At 49.9% G+C, this 12,663-nt stretch overlaps 1 pseudogene; it reads left to right on the top strand.

Annotated features, from left to right (window-relative positions):
• LOC132321120 (hydrocephalus-inducing protein homolog) overlaps positions 1-12,663 on the top strand; it is a 75,013-nt pseudogene that overhangs the window by 42,436 nt on the left and 19,914 nt on the right.

The raw sequence follows: 12,663 nt of genomic DNA, 5'->3' as shown, positions 1-12,663 counted from the left end.
TCGTTTTGGGGGGGTTATTTAAAATGCTTTCCATGACTTTGAAGTGCTGCTTGGTTTGCTGGTGTTCTTCTCCCTTGGGCTGGCTGGTGTCCTGTTAGAGCTCAGTGCCACCAGGCTGACAGATGGAAACTCAAGCTGACTTCACCTGGATCAGGCACTTGGATCATGTCAGGCCTCCAAGCTCATCATTGCTTTTCATTAAAAAAAGAAGAAAAAACCCTTTTCTCTTAGAATACTGCGGTGTTTTGGGTGAGTAGTGCCTGTCGTCCCAAACGGAGCACTGAACTGTGGGGTGCGTGTGCCACTAACACCGTGATGGACACTTTGAAGCCGTACATCTACATCCCAGTGCATTTCATGCTGGCCGGGGAACGTTGCATGCATTTCTCTTTGTCCGCTGCAAGCTTGCTCCCTGCAACTGTGCTTTTAAATGGACCGGGGGTCCAGCCCCCTTATTGCCCCATTCCTAGCCGAAGGTGCATGAGAAACGAGGTGCATGAGAAACGAGAGGAAGAGAATGCTTGGGAAGCCCCGGCCATGCCCACAGGGCATGTCTTGCCCTTTCTTTCTGCTTAGTTCTTTACTGCCCTGCTGTAAACACTTACAGCTGAATGTTTCAAAGCCAAGGACAGTGGGACACCTCGCTGCAGCTGATGATCAGTGGGGAACGAGTGCTTCAGTCCTTTAGGGGCTGTTGAGAAGCACTGCCTAACTCTTGGGAGAGACGACTTTGGTGTTGGGGTTTTGATCAACCAGTTTTGCAGAGTTATTCTTCAGGTTCTCAGCAGTATCCCCAGGCACGTGGCTGCCACGGTGGGATTTGAGCAGTCCTGGCTTCCTCTGGCCTTGAGCCTTCATGCAAACCCGGCCACCGTGGTTGGGAAGCCAGGAGAGAGAAAGTAGCTTCCCTTGGTGCGCACTCCGAAAGAGAGACCAAAAGAAGAAGGGGAGTAACCTTCTCCTGAGGATGAGCATCTCTTGGGTCGGGCAAAACGGGGTTAATGAAGTGAGTCTGTTAAAGGAGGGTAAACTACAGGTTGTATAAGCTCCTGCATAGTTGCTGTTTGCAGACACCGTAGCTTAGATTTAGGGAAATGAAGCCTTTCTGGTTTTTACCCTCATATCTTTTAGTCCTTCCTTTTCCTGCACCCCACAAGAGACCAGGGTCCATGGTTTCCATGCTAAGTTAGTGTTTGGCTTGTCTTGCAGGCTGGCAAACGCTCACGCTGGAGGATTGAACCCAGTAAAGGAGTGATCCCCCCCGAGACCGAGGTGTCTGTGACCATCATCGCAAACTTGGACGACACGGAGAAATTCAGGGACGAGGTGAACCTGTTCATAGAGAACAGCCGTTCCTATGTCATCCCCGTCCGGGCTGTCGGCATTGGCACCACCATTGTCACCGACAAACCCTTTGGTCCGGAGCTCAACTTGGGACGCCGCTTCAGGTAGGCTACCTCTCAGCTCCCGCTTCTGCCGTGGGCTCAGCCAGGAGGAGTTTTGCTGTAGTCCTTCAGGCTAGTTCTCCTTCCGTGCTCAAGGTCCTGGCTCCGTTTCACTGAAGCCACAGGAATTCCTTTAGAAGCATTTTGTGGCCATTTAAAAGATGTTAGATGCCCTCAAAAGCCACCAAAATGGACACCAGTTGCTAAATTGTCACTGAATTGCCCTTACTTCTAATACCTTTATTTCCTCACTTCATCAGATAAAAATACGGAGGAAGAACAGTAGGTCCCCAAAGCCTCTGCTGGAAAACGCTACATCACGAGTATAAACATATTTCCCTTTGCAGTAACATGTCTTGCTTTTTCACTCACTGTGGAGTATCATCTTGCAACAGCGGAAAACCGTGGAGGTAACTTGTTAGCAACTCCTCGACTAAAGTAATGGTGCTGCTTTATTTCCCCTCTGCCAGGAGTCCTGGAGGAGCAGCAGAATTTGTCTTTGCCCTGTATCATGCCTCAGTTCACTCGTCTTCCCCGGCTCCCCTGCCAGGCTGCTCTTTATTAGACGTAGTTGCTCTTTCCTCGTTACTCCTGCCTGCTTTCCTCCCTGTCTCCTCCGTCAACGCCGCAGCAGCAGCCCGGGACACGGGCAAGTGAGGGTGGCTGCAGGCCCAGCTCTGAAAGGGAGAGGAGGAGAGGTCTGCTGAGGTTGGGTGGGATAAATTGAGAGTATTCATTGAAAGAGCTTGGCTCGGAGGAGGTGATTTGTTGATGCTACCGTGTGTGTCTGAAACCAGGCACGTCCTTCTAAACAGGGGAGGAAAATAAGCCTTTGCAAAGTGCTGCTTGCCTTGTGTTGGAGACCTTTTGGGGCGAGAGGCATCATCTTCTCGAGGTGCCTGTTCCTTTCCCTGGCTGCAAAGAGGGTCCACAGTGCTCCGATACCTACATTTTTGGTTAGAAAGAGCAGGTTAATCCTACCTTAAGCATTTAGGATAGATTTTTAGGGACTTAAATATGCATCCACAAGCCATCCGCATCAGCAGGGACGTTGCAGGGAGGTTGGTGCTTGCCCAGCGTGTCCTGTGCTCTGTGCAGCCACAGATTGGCTACACAACACAGGGGACAATGTTGGGGTGGCTCATGTCATTGTGCTCTGCCCCCCTTCACCCGCAGGCTCTGGTTGGAGTTGTTGCCATTGGTGTCGGCTGCAGAACTGCCACCGAGTGAGCTGTGGTGGGACCCCGGTAACATCTCCGATGAGTTGGGCTTTCCCAGAGCCACAAATTCTGCATCTCCCCAGAGCTGCTCCGAGCTTTCATCCGTTGCTCTCCACAACACACACCATTTCATACTAAACTTGTAAACCTCATTATTTTTTTTTAACAGTCTGTTTCACAGACTTGTTTGTTCTATAGTATATGCTTGTGTGTTTGTATTTAGCTGCTTATGGCAGACATGCATTTTGTAAGCCACATGTTCTGTACCTTTCAAAAAGACAATAACTGTTCCAGGAACTCTTCATTTCCTGGTCATGCTCAGCTTTATAGAGGGTAAAATAATGACTCCAGACTAGCCTGCGGTTAGTGTTTCTTTACCTGAAGGAATCAATTTCCATTGAATATTCATCTGGCTTTATATCTAGCTCTAGTTCTTCATCTCTGGTTGTCGCTCCGTTCCCTCAGCAGCTAGAGCTGGTCTTGCTGCTGTGTTCGTATTGGGAAAACCTCTGTTGATCCTGCGTTCTCAGAGTGCATTTGTCTCCCTAAAACACAAAACCAGCTGCACTGTTGAGGCAAAGGGTGATATGTTGGGGGCGATGAGGGTTGGCTGCTCTCTAAGGGATGGGGGGATGAGGGGGATCCCACCAGTGAGGCAAGTGGTGCCCAGGTCACCAGATGAGTCTGTATACCCTGCAGCCTCCCCAATAGCATCTTTGGAGGAAGCCACCTGAGGCAGCAGCTCCTAAGGGGAAGGTGAAATGGCAGCGAAGCTGTTCCTCCCTCCACTTGCAGCCAGGCCAGGCCAGCTCAGTGTCTGATGCAGCGAGACCTGCAGGAAGCCCCTTGGAAAAATACTCGGATTATTAAGCCCCAAAGGCTGGTGATGCTCTGTCTGCAGCAACTGAGATGATGTTTGTCTTGGGTCTGGCTGAGATGGAGTTAATTTTCCCCATAGCAGCCCTCATAGTGCTGTGCTTTGTATTGGTAGCTAGAAGGGTGCTGATAAGGCACCGGTGTTTTGGGTACTGCTGAGCAGTGCTCGCACAGCACCAGGGCTGTCTCTCCAACATTCCCCCCTCCCCGCTAGGCTGGGGGTGGGCAAGATCTTGGGAGGGGTCATAGCCAGGACAGCTGACCCAAACTGCCCAAAGGGATGTTCCATCCCATACGACGCCTGCTCAGCAATAAAAGCTAAGAGAAGAAGGAGGAAGGGGGGCCATTCGTTATTACGACGTTTGTCTTCCGGAGCAACCGCTAAGCATACTGAAGCCCTGCTTCCTGGGAAGTGGCTAGACATCACCTGCTGATGGGAAGCAGAGAATAAATCTTTTCCTTTGCTTCTGTGCGCGGCCTTTGCTTTTGCCGTATTAAACTGCCTTTCTCGTGACCCACGAGTTTTTTTCCATCTTATTTTCTCCCCGCCCTGTCCTGCTGAGGAGGGGAGTGATTGAGTGGCTTGGTGGGCACCTGGCATCCAGCCGAGGTCAACCCACCACAATGTTCTTCACGAAGCTTTTCCCTGCTGTACACAACCAGAGCAGCTGCTGGATGGTGATAAACTTCGGGGCAACCAAGGTCTGGCTCTTGCTGTAGCTTTGAGCTAGGTCAGCCTTTTTGGAGGTGCCTTTATTGCTGAGTGTGCAGTTGGATAATGCCTTCAAGGTGCTGAAGCTGGGTGATCGCTGGGAAATGACAGCTCCCGTGACATTTTCCATCTCTGCTTCTCTTCTAGCCTGGACCCCTGCTGCTACCACTTCAAGATGACAAATAAAGGGCGACGCACCCAGTACCTGTATTGGACAACAGAAGGTTTCAGCCCGTTTCACCGGCATCATCGTCTCCCTGCCATTGGTACCACCAAGGGCAAAGATTCCGCCCAGAACCCCAAACCTGCCTGCCCCGTGTTTAAGCTTCGGCCTCTGAGGATGGAGCTGATGCCGGGCAAGACTGTGGAGATGACCCTGGAAGGCTTCTCCAGCACTCCGCAGGTGAGGTCCCCCATGAGGGCTGAGCCTTTCCCATCAGATCACATCCACTGGGAGTTCTTTTGCAGCCCCTTGACATTTGCCTGCGAAAATGAGCAAGAGCTTTCCAGAAACTGTTTTAATGCCACAAGTTACCACGGCAGCACCAGTTGCTTTTCTTGCTGGCCACCATCAGTTGCTAAGGCTTTTTTGTGTTTCTAGAGCTACCATAAACCCAACTTGCTGACACCAAAATGGGGGCTGAAGGAAGTATTCCTACTTCAGGGGCCAAGGGCAGGTTATAAGGTGTCATGTGCTGAGGCAGAAAGGAAGGGCAGGGAAAATAATTTACACTTAGACTAGGAACACAGGCAGAAAGTAGATTAAAAAATGCAAGGTCATCTATCTGGGGGAAGCAGCGAGCAAAACAAACCACCTGTGAAGGGGGGGAGTGTCTGGGAGCAGCATCATTTTTCCTCTGTAGACAAACGTGAGCAGAGGGCTTGTCTAGCACTGAGTCCTGGAGGAGAAAAAATGAACGGGGTGTGTCAGCTCTAATGATCATTTCCCATGTGGGAGCCTGTTCCCAGGGATCATTATAATTGACAGCTTGACTTTTGTCAATATTTCCGTACCAGCTCGCCCCAGTCTCTCAGCCAGCCCCGGTGTCCCAAGGGCAGCCAGGTCTTGCAGCACCCTTGGATGGCAGCTGAGAGGGGAGGGATTTCAGCAGGGTCACTGGGTGTTCCTCCTGGACCCTTCTTTCCAGGGGGAATCCAACTCTGCAGAGAAACTGCCAGCTACCCCTGGTGTGCATTCCCTGGCTCCAGGACCACTGGGCTCAGATGTTTAAGCAACTATGGACTAAACCTGCATTAAGCTCCTGCTGATACCAGTGCTTTGAAAGGTTTTTTAAAGGATTGCCTGAGTGGCAGCTTGAGGAAGACTTGATTACTCACTCAATTGACTGTGATGGGATTGTCCCTGTGCAGTTCTGAGCCCAAAGGTTTTGCTGAAGAGGGAAAAAGGTACTAGAAAGGAAGGAAAATGATCAGGGCACTGGTGAGGGTGTCTTGCCCGGAAAGGCCAAAGGGGATCTGTGAGCTCAGCTGTGGCTGCCTGGTTCGTGCAGTCAAAGCCAAGACCGTGGGAGTGGGCTTTCCACCTTACTTGGGGTCTTGGGAACTTAATTCTCTTCAGGTTGGCCAGAAGCCCAACTGCCTGCACTGCACGTGCAGCACAGATGATTTTGGAGGCTGTAGACTCCGAGGAGTTGTTGGGTTGTGGTGTTGTACCAGAGGGAAGAATGAGAAATGACGGGAGGAATTTGGGAAAGTGAAACCATGAGAAATCAGGAAAAAGTCTTGAACATAAGAGCATCCCGCTTCAGCAGAGGGTTTTCATGTGGAGTGCAAGACATCTCTTTCCTGGGGAGATTTCTTTTCAAAGCAGCTCTAGGAGGGCACAGTACATCCTAGGAATGAGTGATCCCCTCTTTAGCTGAAGGCAGGCTGGCTATTTGGGTTTTTGCCATGTATCCTTTCTACTAAGCTTCCAAGGGAGGGTTTGCTGGCGTTGGCCCTTCTACCACTTGTTTCCCTTAATGTAGTTATATATGTTTTTAATCAGTTCCTACAGCTTTCTGTAAGGATTATGCTTAGCGATGGGGCACATCAAAACAAGAATCATTTGGGGCAGGGATTATTACGATTGTAGACAGCACGTGACTCAAGTGCCTTTTGTAGATATTGGGGTGTAGCGGTATGGATGTTTGAGTGCAGCATAAATAGGGTGTAGCATAGAAAGAGAGAGGGCTGTTGAGGAGACGAGTGACTGTCACTTAAGGGCAGTAATACCTGTTGATGGTTGATGGCCAAGATCCCATGGCACAGTTTTTATCCAGGCTATCAAAATCCTTTATGTCCACGGTCGGGTGGCTAGCAAATGCAGGGTGTTTTCTGGACGCCCTGCTAGCACCCGCCGGGTGACGTGTGACTCTTGCATGCAGGTGGTGAAGGAGCGGCTGCTGTGTCACGCCATGGTGGGGAGCAAGGCAGGGAAGGCACAGATCATGCAAGTGGACGTCACCTGTGAGTTTGTTGCTCCCATTCTGCAAATATCCTCCAGAGAAATCACTTTCCGGGTGGAGAAGGTAAGTCTTTGGATTGCATGCTGGCATTGAATAGCTTGGCTGATGACTGAGAGCCCGTGGGGTGTGTGTGCTTGTGTTCAAAGGGGGAAGCTAAATATCTTCTCCGAGTCCTCAGGGCTTTGACTATTGATTTGAGCAGGACCAAGTTTTTTCCATTAACACCAAGATCATTATTTCGCTCCTCTGGGCTTGGGGACAGCCTCACCAGCCGTATTCGGCCTTTCTTGATGTGGATACAGAATTGAGCTGCTGAGCCAAGGGCACAGGGTGAGACATGTGGGACCCACGAGAACAGCGTGGGCTTTGCGCAGCCCCCTCGTGTGCTGGGGCTGCAGGTGGGAGAGCAGAGAGCTGCAGCTGAGCGATGCTAAACCCCCTCCTCACCCCTCCTGAGGTGCTTTGCAAAGTAAGTGAGGATGTTTCTAGGGATGGGACTGGTTTTTAATTTCACCGAAGTAAAACTGAGATTACAGCTGCTCTGCTGAGGGGGATCGTGGCCACTTCTAGAGAGACACCAGTTTCTGTACTCAGGATAAAGGGAGTATTTTGAGGATCCTCCTTCAAGGCACAGTGAAGTCTGAACACTGATCCTGTAGGGGAGCTGAGAAAAACTGATTTAGCTGTCAGCTCCTCAGGCTGATGAGGGAAAACTGTCATCTCTTGTCTCTCTTTGCCTTCTCTGCTCTTGGTATGCTCTTTGCATTTCCCCAAGCCTCACTTTCTTCAAAGGACCCGCAGATGTCCTTCAGCTGCAGTGATGGTAATATCAACACAAAGCAGGAGCCCTCTAGTCTCTGGATCCTGACTCCTGCATCATCTTTCTCTCTCCCGTGAGGTGTCTGAAAAAGAGAAGATACTTCATTATTTAGTTGCTGTGTTTTCAGGTCTCTCCTCTGGTTCCCAGGCTTCCAGAGAAGCACAAAATCCTGTGAGCAGGGAGTTCAGATTCAATTAGAAGCTTTTCAGCTCTGCCTGATGTCTGCCTGTGGTCTGCTTGATGCCACACGCTCTGATTTATCGAGTACTACGAAGCTGCAGCTGATTGATGTCAATACACCCCAAAGTAGTTTCCCAAAGCCTGTCTAGTTTATATAAACCACGCAGAGACAAAAGCTCTGGGTTCACTTTCTCTTTTGATCTTGTTCAAGCAGCTGCCTCCTCTCGGGGTCCTATCCCCCCATCTGTACGTGAGACTGTTTCCCTGTCCCCCGGGGGACGCTGTAGTTACTAAAGGTGAAAAGCATCTGATCTACTTCAAGGAAACCTTTCTAGAAGGGTGGAAGTGAATAAAAATAGTAAATAGAGATGTATGCTCTTTTGGGGTTGAAAACCTTGAAATGCATCAGAAAAGGGAAGGAGGTCCGTGGCCGCTTCAGGTTGTTTTTTTTCCTTGTCTCCTGTTTCTGTAGCAACCCAGTGATGTCCTAACTCTTCAGCACAAGCCTCTTTCATTAAAAAACATGTCCTCCCTGCCACTCAGCGTTGTCCTGGCCTTGGAGCAACCCTTCGTGATCTGCGATGCGGACCGGCAGCCCCTCCCCGCAGATGTTCAGGTGAGCAGCCGTGGACCTTCCTGCTGGTGGGGTTTGAAGAGGGAGGGGAGTGGTGGTGCATTTCTGTTGGGAGGTCCTCTGGTAGAGAGGTTTATTCTTTAGAATCAGCAGTAGACTGGCCTGAACTAAATTAGATTTGAAACGAGTTGCTGAAGGAAACGAAATATCATCTGAATTGGGGAAATGCGTCCTGGCTCTAAGCCATGAGGAGAGGGGAGTGTGCAACTAGGTCTGGGCACGCCATGTAGTAAAGGTGTCTCCTGGAAACCATCCTTGCTCTCCAGCAGCCATCCTTGGATAACCTCAAGAGCAGCTTGCTCCCTTCAAGGGCAGCCCTGCTTTCAGGAAGGCTGAGGATGCTCCTCCAGTTGCTCCCCGGCACCTGCCCCGTTGTTGGTGGAAGGTGTTGGGTATGGACTCTGCTAAACGTGTTGTGGTAGGCACGGCCACCATTTCTGTGCCGTGCCAGTGACTAGCACCTGCAAGGGTGAGGCTGCAATGCCATTGCGCTTGTGCTGTGAGGAAAAAGATGTTCCTCTAGAGTTGGGGCAAAAGGCCCTGGCTTGCCAGAGTGCTGGTTTGGTTATGTATTTAGCATATAGCTTCTGTGGGTCCAGAATTCAGGAGGACAATATTTCTTTCCCTCTTGTACTGATGCAGAGCCCAGAGGCATGAGCGTGAGATAGTCTCAGACCAGAGTGTTGTGGTGCTTGCGGGCAGGTGCACACTGTAAAGAAAAGGAAGGATGAACTGAGAAGGCCACGTTGGGGTCACACGTTGAATATTTACATTTTCATGCCGTCAGACCTTGGGACTTCATCACACTGGCGGTTAATACTCTTCATCTCCTTGCAGCCCATGAAGCTGGAGATAGGAGAGGAACTTCATCTCTCCATCAGCTTTAACCCTGCTTATGAAGAGGGTTTGAATATCTGGGTAGCAGAGAAGGCTCTGAAGATACGCTTTCTCGAGCACCCTCAGGAGGAGCAGGTCACCGTTCGAGGAGAAGTCTACTTCCCCAATCTCCATTTCCCGACCATGGCCATGGACTTTGGGTGCCTCTTGAATGACACCGAAGCTGTGCGTTACATCAAGATGACAAACTGCAGCCCACTTCCTGTCCGGTACCACTGGTCCTTCCTGATGGACAGCCACGTGAACCAGATGAGGTATGTGCGCCTCCACCCTCTCCTTGAAGCTCTTCTTCCCGGTGTCCTGTTTGTACTTTGCAAAGACCAAGCTGTTTGCCTGGCATCTGACAAATTGCTTTCAACTTTCCTGTGTGGAAAGAACACCTACCAGCTGTGGTCAGGCTAGATGCGCAGGGAATCGGTGATCTCCACCAGTTTGATGCTGGGAAAGAGGCAGCATTCTCCAGCCAAGCTGGGACTGTAAGACGCTACCAACACTTTTTGCATAGCCCGTAACCTAGAATCCTGCTGTGTCTCTGGAGCTACAAAGCCACGCTTAGGCACTTGGAGAAGCAGATCTGTAATGGGAGCTCTCTTCCTTCCCTGCCAACCCTATTTGTTGTCATGCCATACGAAAAACTTACACAGGCACTGCCACCAGAACGATGTGCCGCTGCCCCAGTCTCTTGCTGCTGCTTTACCGTAGCCCCTGTACTGGTTCCCCTGGGAAGGAAAGCTGGTATGGAAAGCTGCTTTCTCAGACCTTTGTGGCCTGAGGCAAACACCACCTTGGTGAAGTGAGTTTTCATCTGTTCAATGGCACGTCACATTCACCAAACAGCTCTTCAGTGTTTTACAGCGAAATGGCAGGTTCTGCTGCAGCTTCGGGTACAGCTGTAGATGTTGGTGGGAGGACTTGTCTGAACATCCCCTGGGAGCAGGGCCACCCCGCCCTGGTCTGTGGTTTCCAAGCCAATCTGGCAGTATTGCCGGAGCACGTCTATAAACATGTTTCTAGCAGTTCCTCATGCTGTGGCCTCTCTACATAGTACAAAAGTCTAGTCTGGGCAGTTTTGATTACAGTAGGAAATGGTTTTTCCATAATGCCCTAGGAAACCGAGCAAAGTTAGCCAGTGTGCATTGAAGTGCTGCTATTACAAATACTAGAGATCATCAATAAACAGTTTTGTTTAGGGCATTGGGATCTGTCTCAGAGGAGACGACCTATTGGGAAGTGGAAATTAGCTATGGCTATGAGGAGGGCTTGGAGGAGAAGACCTGGGCATTGGGGTAGCCCATTCACAGCTGGGTCTTGGCAAGCAACAACAAGAAGTCTTTAGTGCGGCCCTTCTTGATGCATGGCACCTTCAAGAACAGACCCTAAAATGCAGAGGAAAGTCTGCAAAAGCAGGTGGAGGGAGATGGGCAGGGGAAGAGGAGCAGGGCTGTAAGCTCAGCTTGGAGGCCCTTGTCATCCCCTGGTAAATTAGATTAGGGTTTAATTGCCAGCTAAAGGGAAAATCTAATTTTGATGATAGAACAATGCATGTGTTTTATAATAAGAGAAACAAACAGAGTGAAGCTGTGTGGAATTAATTTCCTCTGGGGCCACTTGTTGGCTGGTTGCCTGTTGATCTTGCCTCTTCTTTTTTTAGAACCAGTTTAGGTTTTTTGGAAATGTGAATGCTGACTCAGTTTTCAGCTTTTGAGAACCCCGGTCTCCACCTAAATGGGCTTTGCTGGACCTGAGCCTGCAGGTGCTCGTTCTTCCAGTGGATGCAGAGTCACCCAACTCTGCTGAGTTGGTAGCAGTTGAGGGTCCAAAGCATCTGGCAGGATAGCAGCCTTGGCTCCAAAGGGTTTGGCATAGCCCCTTTGCTGGCTCGTTAGCGCTGTGGACGTTACGACAGCTCCCTTTTCTGCTCTGCATGTTGGTTATGCAGTAATGTACTCTCTCCCGGTCCCTCAGCAGATGCCATGTGATCCTCTGTGGCAGAGCTGGAAATGAAGACTGTCTCCAAGCTATTCACACCTCAAATTGCTCATGAAGAGCCCTGCAGAAGGGCAACATGTCAGATGTTATTTCTGGTCCACATTAAGCACTGTTGGTATTCTAGATTGTCAGATCAAGGTCACTCAGTCTGACACTGAGGGAATCAAACATGAGGTCCCATGAAGGTGAGATCAATAGGATTTAACCGTCCATACATCTAACCTTGCTGGAGCCAATCATCAGAGACTCCCAGCAGCATCAATCAGACACACATGTTTATTTTGGACAGCAGAGAAGAGTGTTGTTTCTCTGCCTGGAAGGGATGCTGTGTGCTTAGATCTTTTTTTTTTTTCTTCTAATTGTTCAACCCATTTTTTCCTCCTTACTCTTCAGTCACTGCTGCTACTTTGAGCAGAGCAATCATGTAAGCAACACAGTCCAACTGTTGCTGTGTGGTTGGACTTGCCGAACTCATGCCAACCCATGCCCCTTCTCTGACACGGCTGAGCCATAACTCTCTCCTGGTTACTCTTCTTCTCTGTGGTTAGAGACAGAGTAGGAATAGGCTCTCCTTACCTCTTGGACCTTTGATAGCTCAAAGCCAAGTTAAGCCTTTGCACCAAGATGTTTTCTGCAGTGTTGGAAAGGACCTCCAGAATGGCCCAGCAGGAGATAATAGATCTGGAGTCAATTTCAAACATTTCCTCATCTTTCTTATCTTAAAGGTTTCTTCCTGAAATGCAGATTTGTTCCCCTTTCTAAGGGCAGTACCCAGCTCCTCAGCTTTATTTGGGATTCCCATCAAAAGGAAGACATTAAATCCAAGGGCTATACAAGGCTTTTCTTAGAGACCTGTGACAAAGGCTGCCAAAGGCTCCTCCCCAAACTTAGCTGTTCTCTAGAGTTTCCATCCTTTATTAAGGATCCATGCCTTGTCATTTCCTTTGAGCATTGCTGTTCCTGCATCACCTCTTTGTCCCCTTCACGCGAGCCATGTTCCTTCCCTGGGATAGAGCTAACACACGCCATGTGGTCCGTGTGCCAGGATGGATCAGCAGGAGCTGTGCACCTCCGTGGCACATGTCAGGTCCCCTCCATGTGTTGATCCGACGTCTCTGGAGAGTGGGAGCGTCTTGGCTACAAATCCAGCGTAATGAATTGCCAGTAGATTCTTTGGGGAAAGGGATTGTTGGGCTAAACATGTAGAAGATGACTCTTCCCTTTCCATCCAGGATTTTTTCAGCCAATTTATTTTGAACAAACCAGCAGCCTTTTTCCTCCCAAGTGGATCTTCCTATAGCATTAGGAATTCCTCATGTCGCTGCCATCTCTCTGTGCATGTCCCTTGGCAGGTTGTCCTGCAGGGACCCTGCGAGCCAGATCCCAGCCTTGGTAGTGACAAAAAAACCCCACAACCCCAAG

The sequence above is a fragment of the Gavia stellata genome, unplaced genomic scaffold (genome assembly GCF_030936135.1).
Source record: "Gavia stellata isolate bGavSte3 unplaced genomic scaffold, bGavSte3.hap2 HAP2_SCAFFOLD_96, whole genome shotgun sequence".
In the NCBI taxonomy this organism is placed as follows: domain Eukaryota; kingdom Metazoa; phylum Chordata; class Aves; order Gaviiformes; family Gaviidae; genus Gavia; species Gavia stellata.
The sequence above is the reverse complement of the archived record's forward strand: the minus strand, read 5'-3'. Positions and strand labels throughout refer to the sequence as shown.